Below are 24,410 nucleotides of genomic sequence, written 5' to 3' on the forward strand. Positions count from 1 at the left end.
CCGCCGTTGCATAATGGTGCACACTGCTACGAGCCAAACAACAACTGAACCGAACATGACTGTGCCAGCTGAACCGAACGTGACTGACACAGCAGTACCGAACATGACTGACACAGCAGAACCGAACGTGACTGACACAGCTGAACCGAACGTGACTGACACAGCTGAACCGAACGTGATTGGCACAGCAGAACCGAACGTGACTGACACAGCTGAACCGAACGTGATTGGCACAGCAGAACCGAACGTGACTGGCACAGCTGAACCGAATGTGACTGGCACAGCAGAACCGAACGTGACTGGCACAGCTGAACCGAATGTGACTGGCACAGCAGAACCGAACGTGACTGGCACAGCTGAACCGAACGTGACTGGCACAACTGAACCGAAAGTGACTGGCACAGCTGAATCTAGCTCGACTGCCGCTGCCGCCGAACAGAACGCTACAGCCACCGGATCGAACGCTACAGCCACCGGACCGAACGCTACAGCCACCGGACGGGATGCCACAGCCACCAGACGGAACGCCACAACCTCCAGACGGAACACGGCGGCGAGACAGAACGTGGCGCGCGTCGTCACCATCGTCACCGGGACCTACCAACGCGACATACACTTCGAAAGAAAACTTGAAGTGGTGTTGCTCATCTTGTTGTTCTTACTGTTTATCACCATCCTGTTCTTGGTTATAAGGCCAATCTTCATCAGCGTCCAGACCGTGGGAAACGCGTTGATCACCGAGTTAACGAAGTACTTCAAACTCGTCTACCCGAATCTGAGCAACACGTGGCACTATCTGATGTACCACTGCCACGTAGCGTTCCTTGCCATATTCGTCATGGTCGGGTTGGCCGGGTTCTACCTCGCCATGTGGCGGTCGTCGAATTTCCGCATCCACGTATCTACACGACGCGGTGAAGAAGTGATCGCCGAGTGAACGCATTCGCAGTCCAATCCGAATACGTAGACGTAAGTAGGCGGGTAAAGCATTATCCCCGATCGAGTATACCTATTGGCTATTATAATATAATATAATATAATATATAATTCACCGGACGTACGCCGTCCGATTTTCACTTTTTTCGCACACTTTCGATCGGGGACGGCTTACCCGCACAGCATCATTAGTATTAGTAGTATTCACACATTATTATTATATAATATATTCTATTAGGCACAATTTTATTCGACAGCGCTTATAATATTATTCAATGTAGCAGCGTGACGTTTTTACCGTTCGTTTAGAATAATACAAAACGTTTATAAACGTCGCGGGACCGACGACGTCTATTTCCGAAATACTTTTGCTCGTACAATAATAATATTACAACTACCGTTTTTACTACAAAGCCGTCTTCGCGTAAGCAAACACGGGTTTTATTTAAACCGCAATAACTTTGTACACAGAGATTATACATAACTCAATATTTCATTAATTGTCCGATTACCCTCTCGCCCTTTCATTTTAAATTACAAAAACGGTTAAAACGTCACACTTATAGTTATTTACGACGTTCCCTATACAAAAGGAGCGATTTAATTTTAATTACTTATTTACATAATATTATATCGAACATTTAAAATGTATTTCCGTATTAATTTATCCGCGTTTAATCTGCCATAGCCATATACATTATACAATTATAATATTCTTATTGTTCCACGCTTATTTTAGATATTAAAAACTGTTTGAATTTATATTATATATAAATTTAAAATCGCTTAAGTGGACGTTATACCCGCTGTGTTGTCACTGTCTTGCTAATGTAGACCATAGCAAATTTTCGTTCAGCAGAACACATTTTGTGATATTAGGTAAATTGAATCTAATATTAAAGCTATTATCAAACTTAAAGGTAATAATGTTATATCATAGGCTTTTATTGGTATTTTAATTTTTAAGCGAGTTACGAGCATTTTAAAGTTTTAATATTTTACATAAGCATAACTCACTTAAAAATTAAGATATCAATAAAAGCCTATGAGATGCTCTAGATAACATTATTACCTTTAAGATCGATAATATGTAAATTGACTCCAATATTAAAGCTAACATCACAAAATGTATTCTGCTGAACGAAAATTTGATATGATCTACATTAGTAAGACAGAGACAACACATAGCGGGTATAACGTCCTTTTAAGTTTAATATTAATCAATATGTGTTCATTATACTTGACGTACAAATAATATCACACAACGCGACGCTTTATTTAGTCGTTCGTGTCACGTTAAGTCCGTACAAATAATATTTCACCGTAAATTAATGTTTAAAGATTAATACTTGTTAATGATATTTTTTTTTATCTGAAAAATATGTTACGTATCACATGTTATCCACGTACAAAATTAATTTAACTATAATTTATGATTTATACTGATTAATAATGTATTTTTATTTTGAAAAATTTGTTCAAGACTGTATGTCAATTTTTTGTATCTGTAATACCTAAATATTTAGCTTTATACATGTATTTTAATTAATTGCATATTATTATAACCAATAAATGTTCTGTCTCAAAAAGAAATCATTTTGTAATTTACGCCTATGCGCGTGTGTCGTACCTTTATAATATCAATTGATGTGTCTACGTTTCCACAAACGAATAATATAATATTATATTATTCGCATCGTTTGGTCTCGTACTATGGTAGTTAAACATAATATGGTTGTGAAAGACGCCCACTGATCATTCAATACTCGGCGAATGGTAAGTGTTCTAGGGCCAAAAAGCAGGGACATTTCTATGGCTTAAATTTCGCACACACATGAATATATTTATAAGTAAGCAATAGACACAACTTAAAATCTTTAACTCGATTTTTTTTTTGCAAAAACATCTTATACTGAAAATAAGCGATGTGTGACAAGTTTTAAAAACGAAAATATTTTAATATGGTGTAAAATAAATGATAAAAATAATGGAATATTTTCATTTTTATAAATGACAATCCTTTATTTTACTTATCAATACAACACAACATTATTAAACCTTAGGTAAGCACCACAACAAAACCTGCCTACCGGCCACTGCTATAGTGTACCACCTACCAGGTACCATAAATAATGAATCGTTTACGATTTTTGTGGTTATATCGATCGTGTCGAAATAATATACTAGTACTTATGCTTATTGACAAACCAAAACGACTGTCAATAATTGAGGTGTGTGTAGTCGTCTTAATTAAAATTAAAAACATAAAATATAAATACCTAATAGTAAATGAGTAATGAATATATATAATGTTGGATAACATATAATAATATTATATTATCTACCAATAATATTCTCATTGTAAGGGAATAAAAACCGTTTGGAACTGCCATGTATAATCATAATAAAGATAAAATATAAATGTAAGTATGACATAATATATTTCACAAAGATCTGGAATATTTAAATAAAAAGTACTATATTTGTTTTGTGTTTAATTATTGTTAATTGATTAATTAATTTAACACATAGACATATAATAAATATTCTAATTTAGTAATCTATGTCAGAATTTCTTAAACTGTGGTTCCACGAAGCTTAAGTAATTTTTTTTAAAATTTTCAAAAAAAATTACTTTAAAATATTTAACTAATGATTAGTAGCGGCTAGTCAATTTTCACAAAATACCGTTTTACCATTTGCAACTACTTATATGTGTAAAACGGGGTTCTCCATCTATATATTAACAAAAATTTTAATTTTAAAGAGTTATAAGAATATGAAATATTATATTACATTTAAATAAATTTCTTATTAAGTAACTTAAAAAATAAAAAAATAAAATAATATTTTGATTTTGATTTCTTTTTTTAATCTCATCACGTCTCTAAAATATGTAACTACTATTTATATAATATAAATATATTTAGAAACTTATAATTAAAACTATAAAAATCAATTCATAAAAAGTCATATCATATAGTATATTTTATATTATTATAGCTTATTTATACTTCATAGTATAAGTAATAGATAATAGTTAACACCTCTAACTAGACGTAGCCAATTTGGATCCCATTTAAAAAATAAATAAATTTCTAACGGTTCCCGCCAAAAAAAGGATTTACGAACAGGTAATTACCCAAACGGCTCCGGTTTTTTACAACACATATTCTTTCCCACTTCATACAGATTTAGGACCGTTTCAAAAAAGGTGTAGTTAAAAATGTATTGGTGAACACTAAATAAATTATAAAAAAAAAACGTATAAAAATTATACAAAAAAATCATATTATATTATTGCGTTATTATGAATTAAATTAAGAATAAGTTATAAAAATGTAAAACGTGTGTATATATAAAAATATTTAAAAAAATCAAAAATTTAATTTATTGATAAATTTTTTCTACACAATTTTTTTATAAACTCAATGTGTGTTATTTTGTTTATTGAAAACTCATCGATTATTTGCGCAATGAACTCCTGTTTTTTTTTTTTTCATAAAATTCGTTTACTTATACCAAAGACTTAGAAAAGCTTAAATTCGTATACCGGTATTACCGTTAGCAGTTTGAGAATTTTTCTATTTGTAAATTTTTTTTCGATGGGAGCCGTTTAGGAATTAACCTGTTCATAAAACATTTTTTGACGGGAGCAGTTTTGGAATAAGGAAACAATGGACGGGAGCCGTTTGGGATGCGCCACACTAACTACACAGTTGTACGTGTGTTTAATAGTCAATGGTACCTATATGTTTTTTTTTAAATTTTGTTTTCAAAAATATACAATATAGTTTATAGAAATACTAGCTTAGAGGCTATACTGGCTATACCTTTTCAGTATAGATGTGATAATTTAAAAAAGAAAATGTTTCTAGATCGAAAAATATGTAAAAAAAAAATACTTATTTCAAAATAGGTATGCGTTAACAATTCAATAATATATTATATACTTTTTCTTCGCAAAACGAATGGATAGCAGAAAAAAAATTTTTTAAAAAAACAATCACCTAATATCTACATAATAACATGACGTCAGTTCCGGTTTGAAGTACACTGTGACCAGTCGAGCTATGGCAACAATTACTATAATATGTTATCGCCGTCAGTTGGTCAAAACTCAAAGGTTATACGATAACATTTTTCTCGGATCACGTCGATGACAATTCCGAAGTTGATACTCAAATCCCACTGCTATAAATCAGTTGTCATCGATCGTCGCTGTCGAGATCACACTATTGTCTCATATGCGACTTCAACAGGAGACTGCGGCAGACGCACTTCAGGTCAGTGATAATAATATATTTATTACCTGTATGGTTCATTTGCATTTTAACATAACTGTAGCGGGTATGTGTGTGTGATTTCGCGTTTATTTTTTTGCTATTCCCCAGTTTGGCTAAGACACATAGTTCGTGTAATTTTAATATAATCCATTATTTTCTAAGTTACACTTATACAGTTCTATTATTTTTTGTCATGTGTACTGCAGATACTACTGATAGACTTAAGTTTGTAAAATACGAAGAAAAATGTTTATTTATACTTTTTTCTGACAAAATTATGTATAAATTAGGGTCCATATGGCAACTATAATACGTTTAATTTTCGGACACATAGTAGTTGTCTTCCAACGTACCCTAAATTTTATCGTTAACGAAAAGGGTCTAGTACTCTAGTACTATTTGTCTCCTAATAATCCTAATGGACTGATAATAAATGGCGTATAAGTAGTACCAAATATTTTAAATGTATTTTAATATATAAACCTAAGGCCATAAGAGCTAAGACCAATATCTTTAATAATAAAAAAATATTAAATAATTTTTAAAAATTAAATAATTCTAAATAATTAAAATTGTATAGAGTTATCTGAATAATAGAATAAACGAAATTATTATGTAACTGAAAGCTTAATTTATATAATTATACGTATAAGATATAACACAAGTAGTGTGTATCATAGTAAAGTTTATGAATAACCTATACGTAATAATTGTATACGAGAGACAACTAATGTGAAAATTCTTGGGAGACAACTCGTATATAATTACGAACTATACCTATTCATCGGAGGCAACTATAGTGTACATTAACCGTATTATTTGAGATTAGGGTAGTATATTCGCATATTTGGGGAGGCAATTATAGTACGCACCTTAATTTTCTATCCGTATACATAAAACATTTCTATCTTAATTATCAATATTGTCTTCTGTCAATGAAATGTTTAATCCTATTTGCACCCATGACTTACCAACCGTATTAACTTAAAGTAGGTATCCTGGGTAAGTGTAACAAGTACCATAGGTACGTAATACACGTACGTACGTATAGTATACGAGCAAATTATTGGTCCCCAACCAATTTGTTTCTATGTAGGTAATTAATTTAATTAATAATTTTTTTTTTTTTGCTGAGATTGCAGCAGCAGCCTAACACATAAAATAAAATATAATTTTGTGTCGCTATAACAAACATAGTGTATCAACAGTTGAGACACATTTTTATAAATATAAGACAAAATATAAGGTAAAATAAGAAATTTTAATCGGTTAATAATTATATAATATGTTAGACTAACGATTTTTAGTTGATTTACGAGATACTCCATGATTTACATTCTTCAGTATTAAATAATACAATTATTAATTCAAATTATATCAGAGTCTAAGTATTGTACTAAATCCGTTGGTTCAGTCACAGTAGCATAACTACCCTCGTCAGCGCCCCGAGCCAAAATATATTTTTCAAATATAAATATTAATTCGAATCTTCGACCTCTGTCATTAACTTTGCCGTGACTAAATTTATGTGTTTTTTTTTATAAGATTAACCCAATCACACTTTAAATCACTACATTAAATAAAAATAAATTTACAATTACATAAAACCAATATTATTTTATTTGTTATTTTGCGCCCCCACGCAACTGCCTATGTTGCCGCAGCTGTAACTACGCCACTGGGTTCAGGTAGTAGTGAAGTGCAACCATATTTATGTAATATTTTGTAATTCATAAAAACTCAAGACTAATACAAATGTTATAACTAGGGCTAGGATTTATATACAATAAACTTAAAATATAAAACAATTTGCAACTCAGTATATTATATTATATGGATATCAGCTGATATATATTATACATGTTTATGAATAAGTAATTATTACAGTTTATATTATGTTGTGGGCGCTGCACGTCATATATTGTGACAGATAAGAATACGTTCACGACGAATATAATACAAAACTGTTTGCATACTATAGTATTAACCCAATTAACATGAGTAAATAAATGTGTAATCATCCTATTTATACAAATAATTTATAATTTATAAACATGACATATTTAAAATAGATACATTTAATTTAATGTAAGCAATGTAATCGTCGGTTAATTAAAAAAAATATCTACATTCATATTATACTATATATAAGACATATACCAGAGTTAAAAGGTCAAATTGAATAAAAATTATCCCTGTTTTACCCACAACGATTGTAAACTTATGAACCAAAAGTCCATTTTGTTATCGACGTTATCGTACAATACTTAACAACCACACATCAAATAATATATTATACTCGCTATACATTTATTATGTTTATTTTACTAGATATTATCGTGTATTATAATAAAACAATTACTTTAAACTCCTATAGATTTAATTTATACAACGCGCAAGTAATAAATAATTATAATATAGTAATAAGGTCGTTTATATTACATTGATATAAGCCGTCAATCCGTCGATAATCCGAGTAAATAACGTGCAATGTCCACGGCACAGTGTAGGGCAGCTGATTATAGCCTGCAATTAAAATAATTATTATTATTCATGTGTTAATATATGATCTATAATTTTGTAGATACGCGTCTGTGATTTATGATTTCTCTATATATTATTCACAGTCTTATTGCTTAATATTGCTATAGTAGTATTTCAATATAATATACTTTGTCGGAAAATAATATTTCGGTCACATAATTCATTGCCGGTTTTGATTGACGATTAGAAGAAACGACAAAACGGGAAATGTATACATAATTTTTTTTGCGGACTTTGATAAGATTAGGTACTGCCGAATGATGGGCCGAAAATTCGTTGGATTCGTAAAAAACGGTATACCGCGTGCGTATAATATTATATGACTGCCACGAAATTACGAATCGTGTTGATTTTAAAATAATCATTTATACACGATTCCGCGTCGTTTTGAATGTAAAACGTTTCCAAACCGTAAAACGCGATGTTTAATTTAGTATATTATTATAGATGAGTAACGTCGATAATAACATTATTAAATATTATCGTTTTGAGCAGAAGCAGACGATTCTGTTGTTTTTAAAACCAAATTTTGCCCGTGATAACGTACATAATATTAAAATATAAAAACAGAGGAACCGTACTGTTTATTAAAGTCTTCACGATCCGCAAATTTCCGAAGTCGTTCTCTACCGCATATTATGTTAATAACATCGTGTCTGGCACTCGGCAGATATCGAGATTCTGTTATTGATTGAATTGTGTTCGAGTGGACGACCCGACGACTCAACCAGCGACAACGGTTTGTTCGGCAGCGGATTTCTCGTTCGAAACGGTTAAAACAAATCATTCGGGCGAAACCATCGTAATCAAGTCCGGATATAATACAAGAACTCGGCGGTATAATAGTGGTGAGGTACACCTCGGGCATTTCTCGTTATTATGTCGGACCCTCTTTGAGCGACAAAATAAATAAATCAAAACGAACGAATATCCCAATTGACGTAGGTACCTATAGCGTATATAGCGCGCCTTAGTGCCTTACTATTTTTCAATAAACGGCAAAAGCAGTATTCGAACCGTACATAATGTATATAAATGTATATATATATGTAACGCATTGCCTTGTTATAACAGTATAGTATGATGTACGCATCAGTAAAAATAATAAACGAAATGTTGCCAAACCGTGTCTAATTAGTTTGATTTGGGGATTTTTGGATCTCGCTTATCGGTGTGTACAATAACGAGCGAACAGTGTAAACGACGTCCACGACTTGCCATTCGATTTTATCGAGAAATTATAACCATTATTATTATTACTATTAGGGCTGGGATTTATATATGTAATAAGAAACCAAAAATACGTACATATAGGTATAATATGTAACTAAAATGGCAAAAATATGTAGTATAAAATAAAAAAATATGTAATAAGAAAAATTTTAAATTTTGTTAACGTATAAAATTAAAATTCAATTCTAAATCATTTTTGAATAATATACAACTAATTGTATTCAATTTCTAATCAATTTAATTTAAAAAATATAAAATATATACAGATATTTTCACAACCACGCAAACGCAAGTAGGTACTACTAATACATTTTATTATTATAGTTACTTAATGAACGCTAATAAATTAATATTAAATAGGTACACTAGTCAATAATAATAATAGTAATAGTAATAATATAATATCTGCTAACAATAATATAATAATCTATGTAAGATTCAGAACATTATGTTATATATTTGTATGTGCCACCAATCATAATATTCTTGAAACGAATCTGAATTTTATTCGAACAAATTATGCCGCGCGTCATCGTTATCGAACTTCCAGTGATCAATTACAATAACTAATGTGTAGAACACTAATCGATAATGCAGCTGCACTGTTATAATAAACATGGCGAATAATTATTCGATGAATTATGAATAATTATTATAATTGAAGAAACTATAATATTATATATGATTAGCAGAAAATGAGCGATTATAAGTACAGTAATTAAACCGATCGTCGAAATTCATCAAATAACACATCAATAATGAGGTATCATTTCTGAATCGAGTAATATCAGTTCGCTATAATTTTAAACGCAATCGTCTGAACGTAGTTACTGGTACGTTATTAAATTCTTCACTTAAATTGAGAATTACATTGACAAATGAGCTAGAGAACAGTCATACAACTGGTATTATGAGTACTGTAACTGATTCAAAATCCATCGATAATTATTATTTCATTATCGTTTTAAATGAGTTGGTCTAAAATACAATTATGGTCGACTTCCATTAGATGTTGGATCATCCGCGATATAAGTACAAAAAGATATTATGAAACTATGAAAGGCCAATTCGATAGAAGTTATAGGGTCAATCGATAAAATGTAGAATAATTTATATATATATGCCATTAATGGGGCTTGGGAAATCATACAATAAATTACTTTAAAAAGTTAAAACTGCGTACAATTAAATGCTAATATGTTCCATCAATAATGATTTAAATTATTATGATTATAATTTGAACATTTTTTTCCTAGTTGATTTGATATACTATATAGTATTGGATAAAATCGAAAATATTTTTTTAGTTTGAAGTTAAGTCCAGCTTTATATATATATCTTTACATAAATCACTTACAAAACGTTGAATATATATAGGATGTGTGTAGTGTTGTAGTTTGTTCATTTTATACAAATTTTCAATTTTTCTCATAAATTATTCAAAATATTAAAAGTTATAAAATATGCGATAAGACCCAAACAACATTTAAATATAAATTTAAATAAAATAAAATAATATACTCAAAAAATGTTTAAACTTTTAATTCAGATAGAAAAAAATCATTGAATCGAATTTATAGATTTCACGTAAAATTGTGTTTTCTAACAAAAATATACAAATGCAAAATTTCCGGGACCCGAGAATTTATTACCATGTTAATATTTTTGATGGCCGAGCTTGCACCAATACTAATTAATTACGGTCTCTGGTTGGTCGACTTGAAATACGGACACTTTTATACATCGATTCCGCATAGTTTTCCCAAGATCAAATCATTCAATACTGCACACAAGGGGATCAATAACGCATATATTTATCTCAAGTCACATTATCTATCATTTGGAATCGCACACTAGTGTCTAATTATCATATTTAATAAAAATCACAAAATCACAAGTAATAAAATTAATTTTATAAACTATTTGAAACTCCTGGGAAGTACATTTATTCCAATATAAGTATTATCTAGATACTATACCTACATACTTTATTTTATCTTATTATATATTAAACCGTTTTTAAATAAAATTATTTTTCATTAATATATACAAATTATAGGATCCCATACATAAACTTATTTTCACGACAATTTATTTAACAAGAATAAATGTTTACCTAATTGTTAACTGCAGTCAATTAAATCGTGAGTGGTTTTGAATTATTCACCTTTCGAATTATTTCCTTTTTTAATAATAGAATAAATGTATACGATATTGATTGGACGGTCTAAAATGTGCAGTTTTTAACGACGTCCATAATATCAATACCTATATGGCTATATCATTCAATTTTAAACGAATAAAAATTAACTAAAGTACCAATGATAATAATTATTATTAATTAATGACACTGACTATATTGGATTCCGATCAGGATATTCTAACGGGGTGGGTTATATAAATCCTTGAATCCTTCATATAATATAGATATCTTAACGGCTATACAGTGTACACAATGAGAATAATGCATTATATTATTTATATTATAACGAAAAAACGTGATTATTTGTTTTAATTTCATAGGTACGAATAGTTTATGCATGTCATTCACGTCGATATTGTTAAATGTTAACGTTGGACTTTTGTGTATATAATTTTATATTAGATGAGTCGTGTGTATCATTTGCGTCTTGTCCATTTGTCAAAACATCCAAATGTACTTAAAATTATGAAGGTAAATCTTAACTATATAAACAACGAGTAGATAAATTTAAAATCGGCTTAAATAATTATTTTAAACCTCATTTCATATCTTAGTGCTTTTACTTCAAACATTTTATAAGATAAGTGGATTAAAGTTTGTTGAATCTAAACGTCACGGGTAATTTTTCAAAATTATTTTTATATCTAACGCGAACAATTATAAACTAATGATATTAATTTGATGTACTCAAAAATAATTAATAACTGACTTTATAGCTAAAATATATATATATATATCATTATATATAAATAAAATACTTTTTAAACGAACAAAGATAATGTTATTACTTCAGTTTGTTACCTTTATATTTAACATTTCACTCTAATACTATAAATTTAACGAATCTAAACGTAGTCTTCTGGTAAGTTAACCATTTTCAAAAGTAATATCCATGGCTGTAGATACAGCTAGTACCATCATGATGCCGTCATAGTACTTACATTCCATCGATGACGCATAATTGATTATTATATAGATTTACTGGTTGTACAATCGCAATTATTCATATACGAGATATCGTAAATATCACAGCGATGTATATTAAATGTAAATTAAATTGATAATTTTAATTAAAAATACATTGTTGTAACGGGGGATTTGGTCACTGCTATACAATTCCATAACTATATAATATTTTTCTCTATCGTTTTTAAAATGTAATTCATGGTTTTAAAATGGCCAAGGCAAAAACAAAATAAATTAAAAATTAAAAAAAGAATGGCCATTGAATATATAAATATATCGAGAGCATTTTTGTTGATAATACAACGGGATTCTAGAGTGGTTAGTCGTTATGTAAATAAAAAAATAACAAAGATTTACCGCTATCTGTTCGGTAGTAATTTAACACATAACGTGGCCACGTTGCGGGGAATGTAGTGTAAGGGTTGTTATTTTTTAGCTCTAACAAGGTGCAATTACCACTCAACTATTCACACATGATACATATATATATATATATCCTACGCACGTATAAATTACATTAAAATCAGTACAACATGGTCAATTAACATGCTCCACGCCTTAATGATGTTTAGCTCGAAGAAGTTGATAAGCATGTACCACGTGTATACATTTTTTAACATAATAGGTCGTCAAAATATAAAAACTTGAAAAATATTTTTACCTTAATCTAAAATGTACAATACAATATTAGTTTGAAATGTGTATTATACAAACATAGTTTTGTCTTATTTTTTATTATATTCTTAGATTTTATAGATATTTATACAAAAGAATATTACTATAAAAGTGTGTATCTTACGCGTATAAACCATGGTGTACAAATCAAATGCGAACAAATACTCGGTATAAAATTGAGTCGTCGTTAACAATTGTTAATTTGTAAATTTTCTAAATTATTATTGAAAATTGTTTAGATGAGTTACTGGATTACTAAAAACGTCAAGTCACTTATAAATATTATACATAGATGATATGTTTATATGTATATATAAAAAAATACATACATATATATATATATCTTATATTTATGATAAAAGTTTATATATATATGTAATTATGTGCGCCTAAGCCATAATTTCTTTTTTAAATTTAAAATGTGTAATAAAATAATTATAATAATTGTTAGCCATTAACGACAAGAATAAGTTACAGATAATGAGATATTGAATAGGAGAAAATATAGCGATAAGATATTACACACACACACACACACGTACACATACACACAACATTAGATATAAGGAGCCCAGTTTTCAGTCAAGGCCCCAGACGCGTTATTCTTGTCGTTTTGTACAGACGGTCAAAGGCGAGTGTAAAAGACTACGCAGATCGTCTATACTGCAGTAAGACATAGTTAGTTAGTTATAAACGTTTGTAATAATAATTTAAAATACGTATATTAATGTGTGTTAAAAAGTTAAATAAAATTAACATTAGCGAATCAAAGAAAAAAAGTATTATTATTTTAAAATATACAAATCGGTCATCTCGTCTTATATTATCTCAAACGTTAACCACGGTTTCAACAGGCAAGTCGCTACAAGGATTGGAGAGGTAAAATTACTAAATAATAATATAATAAGTAATTGATTTAAAGACATAATAATATAACCGTGCCCGGTGATTTCTAGTCTTTTCAATCATTACATAAATTGATATAATATATTATATTGAGCAGAGTGGGGTACTGATTTTTGCAAGACTTAATACATACATTTGTTAGTATAAGACTTTATAAGTCAGTAGTAGTAATGATATTACATAAAAACGAATTCCAGAATATTATTGAGATTTTGGTTATTTTTATAACGTTTTATCACTACAGTATTTAGACCTACGACAGACCCTTAGGAGCGTGGTAATAACTTAAGTCTTGTCACCGTATGTGTCTCTTTTATCTGACCGTTGTGCTTATTAATACCAACGGTAAGTAAATTGGACACTTACGATGATAATGACTAGCTATAATAATTGACAAATTATGTATAGGTGTTATATTAATTTACCATTTTCAAAATTATATACATTAAATGATTTTTTTGTTTTATGATATAGTATTTTATCTTACAACTGTTATCAAATCTTATGTTTTAAAAAACAATATTGTACAACATTTTTGACTTGTATATTTATTAATTACGCGTCCACGCAGAGACAACATATAAAAACAAATTAGTGTTTTTTTTTTTTTGTGAATATAATTTAAGTTATTTTTCGTCATTTGTTGTAATTAGTTTTCTAATAAAACATCGTGAAAAATTGTTTAATTAGTCAACGTGTTTTGATTATTGGTTGCCCCTTACCCGGTGAAATTTCTTGCTATGTCCTTCATCCATAATGAACTTATATGACTTTTAATGGTTTGACTTTAATGTCGAAACCATTTGAATCCGTTTACAGTATGCACATTGTACCCGTGTAAATGTATAGTCACCATAGTGATAAAATTCGTATAATATTACATATTATTTAATTACTAAATACTTAACTTTTAATCTGTTACACATGGGAAATATAATTTTTTTCAATACGTTTCTTCTTCAGTCGTGTACACTATTGCAAATTTCCATTTAGGTATACTCATAAGTCATAACATCTTATAAATGGATATGGTGTATTATATCGGTTATATTTTTAAATTACATGTAATATTATAAGAATACATTTTATAAATACGATTATATCCTATTTTTATTTGTAATTTCAATGCATTTTATCCTAATCATTAGTAAATTACGTGCTATAGTTTTGAATGCGGAATGTGCGTTTGATAATTATAATGATGAATTATTATCAGCCCACATTAAGCAGCCAAAAAGATGGTTATAAACTTATAAAATGACATCCAATATCCATTATTATTGAACAAAACAAGTAAGCCTATTTTATAATAATATTGTACCTTGTATACCTATATATTATGTATAACATATATATGTATATTAAATAACTAATAAATATATAATAAGCATTCATATTGCGTACTTACGCATTTCTGTTTTTATAATTTTTATATAGTAACTATTTATGCAAAATTTTTATATGTTTAACGAATATTTGTTTGTAGTTAAGTGAGCAATATGAGGCAAAATCTTCAAGAGCGGAGCCGGGAGTTGTATAATCACAATATGCGTTAGGAATGTTTATAAATATAAAACATCATTCCGCGTATAATGTGATTCCATAATTACGGTTCCAAATCTTCAATATATTTTATAATTTATAAGTTTATACATGTTTATTGTTTATATTATTAGACCTATATACCCTCTCGTATTACGCGAAGTATTTATTATCATAAGTAGGAACTAATGATTAGAAATGCATATATTATATTGTCAATAGATATTTTATAAAAAAAAAAAAAAAATTGTATAATTGAACTTTAATTTTTTTATACTCTATTGCTTGATTTATCTTTATTTAAAAGAATTTTGAGCTGTATTTTTAGTATCTATACGTAATTAACATTGTAATACAATATTTTTAAACGATTCAGAAAAATAATTGGTGTGTATTTGTGAAACTTAAGTATTTTATATTATCTAGGTTATTTAAACCAAAATATTTATACCAGTAGAATTATAATCAAATTCTGCGATAAAGATTCATTTTTGTAACCCGTAATGATAATATTAAAGGCGAACAATTTTTTTTGTGCCAAATAAGTGATTACAACTAAAAAACCTAAGTTAAGTTCTAGTAAATAAATCTACGAAAATATTATAAAATTATCTATAGTCTACTGATTATATTAAGTTGTTTCATAAAATATATATATACATATATATCGTAGTGTTATACTGTTATATAATAATTTTATAAAAATATTCATTTATGAAAATACTAGTTTCATCATTATCGAATCAAATAAATGTGGTTATTTTTTATTTAATATAATACGTAGGTATAAGTTAGGGTTGAAAAGTTGTTTGATTTAATGAAATACGAATAAGCGTGTTTCAAAATAATTTCTTATTTTTTTATGCATGAAATATTTTCTTGATACTATTATTATTATTATTATTATTATATAACATATTATACTTAAAATTAAAATTAAAATTCTAATTAGCATTTTTTGAATTGTATGAAATGAAATTCATTATTCACATAATATCACTACAGTACTATATTATACGGCTAACCAACAATTTAATTTAATTTATTCAAAATAATATGTTTAAATTGATTCAAATCTAAACATAAATTTAAATTAATAGGTAGGTACCATCAGAATTCAGAATACCGCCTACCTACCTAAATATATATACAACGTTGCGTATCAAAAAATAAATAAATAATATGATAAAACGCCTACCTATTCCTTTTTAATTATTAAAGTATGTACACTTTGAATTATATATAGGTATTAGGTATCTAATAATATAAAGGTATATAGGGAATAGGGACAAATGGACGTAGCCGTTTGAACGTAAAAAAAATATACAAAGAAAATAATTGATATTATAATAGATCATCATCAAAATATATTAATCTAACCTAAAAATTGTTTAAAGGTATGACACTATAACAAAATATAATTTTTATGCGGAATCGCTCAAAAATATTTCTCTGCATTAAAATAAAATGTTGATTATTTTTTAATATTATTACATAAGATAAGTTAGATAATTAATACAAATAACTATGTTTGACATTCATAAATTTTTAGATATTTTAAATAATAAATAATTTTTTTTATATATTTTATATAAATTTTTACGTACCTACTAAAATAAATATAGTTAATATAAATAACTTTTTTTAAATTGCATTTTAATTTTTGACGTACCTAATATTATAATAGAACATTTGTTTTAAATACATTTTTGATTTTAATATTTTATATAATGAAAAATTTGTATATTTAAATATTTTATAATAATTTTTGACCTATGTTAATAAATATTGATTGGCTTATTGATTGTATTTACTGGTTTATATATATATATATTTTTACGTCCAAACGGCCACGTCCATTGGTCTTAGATCGCATAAAGGTGTATAAAGGTTTGTACCTAGTAAAAAAGATTGATTCTGTGCGGCTGCATCCCTAAGGTCTAAATACGTGTAGGTACTCAATAACAGCAATAACAATAATAATGATAATAACAAAAATTTGGATATTAATAATTTTAATAACAGCAATAACGTTATAATGTTATTACTGATGATGATAATAATAATAATAATAATACAGTAAATTCCCGTTACAACGAAACATCCCGTTATAACGAATGTTATAGAAGTACCCTGCCGAAAATCAGGGCTTATAAAGAGCTTATTCGAATTTTCGTTATAACGAAAAAAAATTCGGTCCTCTGGAGTTCGTTGTACCGGGATTTTACTGTATATTATTTGGTCGTCGTCGAGCGCCTTGCAGTAGTATTGTGGTGCACGGTGAAGACGTCCATAATAAATTCGGTTCGTAGGTCGTATAGGCGGTGTAACCTCATTAGCGGGACTGCAACTGAAAACATTTAAACATTAAAACATATTATATCTATGTAATGAACACGTTAAAAAACAGATTTATACAATGAAAAAAGTATTATTTAAATTAACGAGTGGTTGGTTTTAATAATTTATATAAATACAATGTCATACATCTGTATAATACATGGTTGTTGATTTTTTTTATTTATAAATATTTAAATCTAATTTTCAAGAATTATTATTAAATTTTTTACAAAAATTTAATTATACTTAATTATGATTTTAATAGTTATTGTATTATTAAAATATTAATTTTGACAGTTTGATTTAATTTAATAAAGGTACATATTTTTATTTGAGCGAGTGCTTATGATTTTTAATAATATAATATATAAATGTATAAGCATTAATTAGCTCAAATTTAAATATACTATAAAGATAACTTAATTATTGAACCTTAATTTTTTAATTTTAATTTATTTTTTTTCATGTAACTATTATTGTATGATATAAAGAAGAGTAATAGAATAATCAATAATGAATATTGTACGATATAATAATAGTAATAAAGTGTTATTCAATAAATATACTTTTCATCAATTAACTAAAAGAAATTAATTAAAAGAAATCCCGTAATCTAATAATTTGTTTTATACTTATTTCGTATACGTCTTATATTATTATTTTATGTTCAGTTTTTAATTGTCTAGTTATGTGTAAAATATTTAAATAATTAATTACATACAGGTATTTTATTGGGCCATTTGTATTAATACTGACAATAATTTTACTGTTTATTATAATATTTAGTATTAGTGGTGTTTCGTGTACGCAAAAAACCAATCATTTTATATTACCTATAATTCAGTGTTCGTAAATTGCGTCGATTTTGGGACACTACCTGTATAACATACATATTATATTGCGCCGGGACAAAAAAACTGTCTTAGTTTAATTTTTATAATTTTAGAGTTTATACGTCAGTAAAATTATTGAGTTGTATGGCCGTTGTAACTTGTATTGCAGTGTAAATTTTTACTTTCTAAAAAAATGAAATGAAAATAAAAAAAATGTTTTGCTATAGCTTACCTAATATAATATAGATTTTCATTTTATTGCCTTTTTAGACTTTTTTCTAGTGATAGCTTATCCTTTTTACAAATTCGAGCATATCTAGATTGCCATTTGTATATTTGGATATATTTTCTTCAATTATGGTTTTTTTGTAGTAATGGTTTTTAATTTTATTTTGTTTTTCGACGCATAAAATCAGATTCGTAGTTATCAAAATCGATCGTCGTGATAAATGTATAGGTACCTTTTTTTCTATCCTATATTTATTTTTCTTTACCTGCGATTTTTAGCACGATTTATATATGCCCCCGTAATTGTCTCAAAAAATAATTGGCGTTTATAAAATAAGCATTTGAAAGATATTAACTAACGGGACTTATACCTCTGGGCTCTGAACTCATAAAATATATTTTGTTTGCCACCGATTCCGCTTATTCTTTGTGCGGACATAGATTTTGTGAGTGCGACCAGTCATTTTTTTCCTCTTTTCATAACTCATGTACGTGTATCAACGCATGTATATTATACTTTCTTTTATAATATTTATATTTTAAATGCACATTTTGTTTGAATAATAATAAATTACACTTACTTGAATCTATAACAACTAAAATATTGCGGTCTGTTTGTGATTGAGTACAACGCCTACACAACGACTACGTTTCAAGGCTGCCATTAGGTACTGTAATAATTATTCTCGTCTCTGAATATATTGCAATCGCGATGATTATTACGATTCCGTGATTCGATTTGAGTATTAGACCTTTGTGTTGATAAATAAGCCCGGTGCGAATTTCGTGACCACCCCGAGCTTATATAGTGTGAAGTGTGTTGAACTGATGGTGATAATATTCACGGTCGCCTGCATTTTCATCAACGTGTCTGAAACCCTAATAATAGACATTCGAGTGATCAAATACCGTTTGGTATGTAGGCACATTATCAAAATGAATTAATTCGTTTCGGTGTTCAAAACCTCAACCATTCGGACTAATTCGGGTCTGGTTGAAAACCGCGCGTAGATATTACGTCGTACCACTTGTACCTTTTATGCATATTATATATATATAATATATATAGTAGGTATATAGAATACCTTCATTGACACGCCGCACCGTAATTATTATGACCAACAGTGCCGGTGAAATATTTACGAAGGCATTGGTTAACGACTTAAACAAATCATTAGCGAAACCCATAGACGAATATAAAACAACTTGATAGCTGACTACACGATATTATTGAAGTCGACATCAGCTGTATGTCAACAGGACAATGTTTACAGTTGTATACGATAGTATTGTATGTATTTTAAATTATTTATACTCTCCTCAAGTATATACGCACAGGTATGTTATTTATTTCATTATAGATATTTAGTAAACATTGTCCTGTTGACACATGGCTGCACAACTTCAACGTTCCTCTAATGGGAATGTAGTAGAAATAGGCCGTCGGTTATATATATATATTTAGTTTTATACATTTTATAAATGGTGACAAACTGACAAATTAAAAGTAAGACGGAAAGATGCGTTTTACCAGTTATTTTAGATTATTAAGTGTTATTTGCCGTTGTTAAAGTTGGACAAACTACAGTTAAAACTTATTTTTGATTTTGATTAGAACAATCGCAGCTTATGATCTAAAAGTTGCGAATGCAACATACTTAAATAAAAAAAAAAAATCATCAACCATAAGGTTCAATACCGACCAAAATAACATTAATTAAAATGTTTAAATATAATATTATGGATGCGGATATGTACTTTTATATTCTTTGAAAAGGTAAAAACCAAGCTTATTATTATGATATAATGAAACTACAAACACGCCGTCTACGAAATGCAAAAAAATCTTGCTTATAAATTTCGATTAATTCAAGTATATTATAAAGATGTTTCAATTCACGGGTGAATAATAATCAAAAACTTTACATAATGAATATAAACATTTGCATATTGTTTTTATTTGATAATTAGGTAAAGTAAAATGTTATATACTTATATAGTAACTTAAGTAACCACGATTATAACATCAATCTCTGTTCCTTACGTGAGTGATTGCTAGTAGTAAAAAAAAATCACGCAAATCGATCAACAGTGATTGGGAAGTGAATATTTAAAGCTGCGAAAATCTTAGATACTTTTCAGTTCTTTTTATAAGAAAAAAAAATGATCGAGTGGTTCTTTTGGTTGACGTTTGTCATTATTATAATAAAGTTTCACGAACTTTCATATAAAGAGTGATTCCCCAATAATGTTTACCCCCATTTTTCATTTAACAATGCTTTTATTTGAGTTCTGATTTTCGTAACTTTTATGTGTTCTTAAGATCTTCATTTTCAAATATTTAGATTTTATAAATCATTTAAAGAAGTCCTGTGACAATACGAACTTGATTTTTTCGAGTGAGAATCGTTTTTTTTTCTGTAATTTTTAAGCCGGGTGACATTTTTAAAAATATTTATATCTCATCGGAATTTGAAAGATTTTTTTTTATAGTTATATTTTACTAAGTGTGTTACAAAGGTAATAGGTCCAATATAGGTCTGAATGATGTGTATTTTATGAGGATTTGGAATTTTAAATAATTTATATTAATCTATCGACATTTAGAGTAAAAAACATTGATTTGCATTTGGAAAAATAAGTTTGTACCCCCATTGGAAATTCTTTAAATTAAATTTAAACATTGAAAACACGGTCTTAAAACCTAAAGTAAACTTAAAATTTGAACAGTTAAATTTATTATTAACAAAAAAATAAAGATGAACGTACTTGTCGAATCACCGGGTAAATGTTATGATAAGTCACAACATATTAGCGTTTTTTATACAAACAGATATAGTTAATACTAATAATAAGTCATTTTCTCGTAGAAAATAGTAAAAATAATTCAAATTCATTATTTTTAAAATAAATTTATATAAATTTAGAATGTAGATAGGTATAATTAATTTGAGTACAATCGATATTTAATTCTCGTAAAAAAATGTAGATACGTTTACACCTATGTACCTATAGCAATCCGTACGCGTCTTCGAGCCGAGATTCGTACTTAATTTACGGATTGGGTCGCGATTCACCAACATCGTAAAAATGATCACTATAGAAAACGGAACTCCGGTGCAGCCGTGTGTCAGCATAGTGTTAATATTATTATCACGTGTGTAGACGCGGCCACTTACTAACACCCTACAGTTTACTCTCGCGCTAACGACTGTAATTAATACTGCACGACACCAAGTATAATATTATGGCACGTGAACCGCGTGTCACAACACAAATTCACACCGCCGCCCGTCACCCTATAACACTATATGTATAGAAATGTCTATTATGACAACTATACAACAGTAAGTTATATAAGCGTGTACACGAGTGTATAATGTTATAATCGCGCCGAACGGATTAGGTACACACAATTGGTGCATGAGTTACACGTTTCACGGAGTGTATTTAATGACACGCAGTGGCGTGATTGTGTGGGGGGGGGGAAGAGGGGGCACTTTCCCCCCTGACAATTTTTTGAAAGCTAAAGGTATATATTTTAACCGGGGGGAGGGGTGTCATGGTTTTGATAATAATAAATATATTACATTCATTATACATTGCCCCCCCCAGGTTTTTTCCCAGTTACGTCACTGATGACACGTAATATTTGACTTTATTATCAAATTATATATTATATACGTTCATTCGACGAATCTGGCATAGATCCAATGATATTCTCTATGAAACGGTTATTGTCAATACGTACTACGTAGGTAGGTATTAAGTATATTATTACGATAATAATAATAATATGATTTGACACCGGGACATGCAACAACCAACGATTACGTAATTTTAAAATATGTCACGAATTCGTATCGTATGTATATTTAGAACGAGACACGAGCATCGAGCAAACATATTCGTTAAATACAATTGTTGTACTACAGTTTATCGCGTGTCTATAAATAAATATAAAATAATATTTACCTTTGAGATAACATTTTTATAATAAAAAAAATCTCCGGTTTAATTATGTGTATTGTTTAAAACTATATTTGTGTAGGTACCTACTCTTTATGGTGTATAGGGTTATTCACCGCCACCAAGCGTGTTTACCCTCTTTTTTCTTCAATAATGCAGTTGTTCAAAATTTGATTTGTGAAATCAATTATTTATAGATATATTCAAATTATTGAGATTGTTTGTTCTACTTGCGGGAGTGTACAGTAGAGATGTAAACTTTCGATTTTAAAATGAAAATATGCACTTTTTAAACATTAAATTGTTTAACGGATAATTTTTCTGAAAATGTTGACGAATCGAATTCGAAAGAGTAGTTTTAAATTATTTACAAATTTGTAATTTCTATAATCTATCATAAAAGATTTGGAAGATATCGGAGCTATTGTAATCTGAAAATTGTAATAATTTATAGTAATATATCAATATTTATAATTCATAAAAATGGTCCAAGTATAACAAAAATACTAAATTCTATATTAAATCTATTTTTTATTTTTGTAATATAATTTTCAAAGACTTTCATCCTTAGTATAAACATTTTAATAACTCTAAAACTTGTTCGAATTTTGAATTAGGTATCTCAATTTTTTTTTTTTTACTTATCCGCTCAGTTATTTACAGAGGGTTCTTAACTGAAAAAAAAATAAATTTCAATCATCACTAGATTCTCCTTAAGTAGTAGTATAAAATATTTCATGAATTTGAGTACACGGTCTTCAAGTATAACCCAAAACACCAAGACCGTAGTCAGAAAAATATTCTGGGGGGAGGTTTGAGCCTTAACCCCCCCCCCCCCCCACAGTCTACGAAAAATCAGAATTTTATGAAATGAAAAATGAAGGCGTGTTTACGTGCTTGATGAATCACTCATTATAATATCGTGTCGTCGTACAAAAGGTCGGCAAATCTCAAACCAAAAAAAAAAAAAAAAATTATGCAAAATGTAGGTATCTAAATATATTTGTATATTCGTACTTCCGATCCTTACAGTTTATGTGCATAGTAAGTACAACAGTTACTTTTAATTTCGACTATTTTAATAGCATAACATAATCGTAATGAACAGTATCGGTACTACAAGTATGTTTATTGCATTTATAATGTTATGAGTTAATATTTACTTAATATTTATAATATTTACTTATTTACTCCCTCGGCGACGGCGGTGACAATATACATATGGCACAGCGGCACTCCTCTTCATACTGTTCATTTTGATTTCGTTTACGATATTATAGATACCGACGGTCCAACCTCTGAACGAGCCACCTGCTGACTCGTAAAATATCGAATACTCATATTGAATAATTTATATGATTTAGTTTTGCCGAAAGTGCCTATAAAGGTAAAAATCTGATCGGGAGACATGAACTAGCAATACAGTTTAAACTATATATTCAACGCTAATTGCACGCTTTTCTTTACTCATATACTTGTAAAAAGATATTATTTTAAAATTATTTCAAATATAAATTTATATTCTTGAATAAAAAAGTATAATACTATAAATTATTGTCTAAATATATTTGTAAATTATTGTAAATTTAAATATTTCGTATTTTTTTTTACATGTTAACTTCTTTATTCTTGTAGATCTAAATCTGAAATAAAACAAAACAAATATACTTTATAAAAATATGTTTCTAGTTATAATAGCTAAATAATTATTTTTTAAGTATATAAGACATAAAGTTAGGTATTTAAAAA

General features: G+C 28.4%; 1 long non-coding RNA gene across 1 annotated transcript; it reads right to left on the reverse strand.

The window, feature by feature from the left end:
- Positions 1 to 17,443: 17,443 nt before the first annotated feature.
- LOC132928059 (uncharacterized) lies at positions 17,444 to 24,066 on the reverse strand. Its single transcript, XR_009661956.1, has 3 exons — positions 23,845 to 24,066; positions 19,274 to 19,571; positions 17,444 to 17,641 (listed from the first exon to the last, which is right to left on the reverse strand). It is a non-coding gene; the product is annotated as an uncharacterized LOC132928059 (long non-coding RNA).
- Between the last annotated feature and the right edge of the window lie 344 nt (positions 24,067 to 24,410).

The sequence above is a fragment of the Rhopalosiphum padi genome, chromosome 3 (assembly GCF_020882245.1).
Source record: "Rhopalosiphum padi isolate XX-2018 chromosome 3, ASM2088224v1, whole genome shotgun sequence".
Lineage (NCBI taxonomy): Eukaryota > Metazoa > Arthropoda > Insecta > Hemiptera > Aphididae > Rhopalosiphum > Rhopalosiphum padi.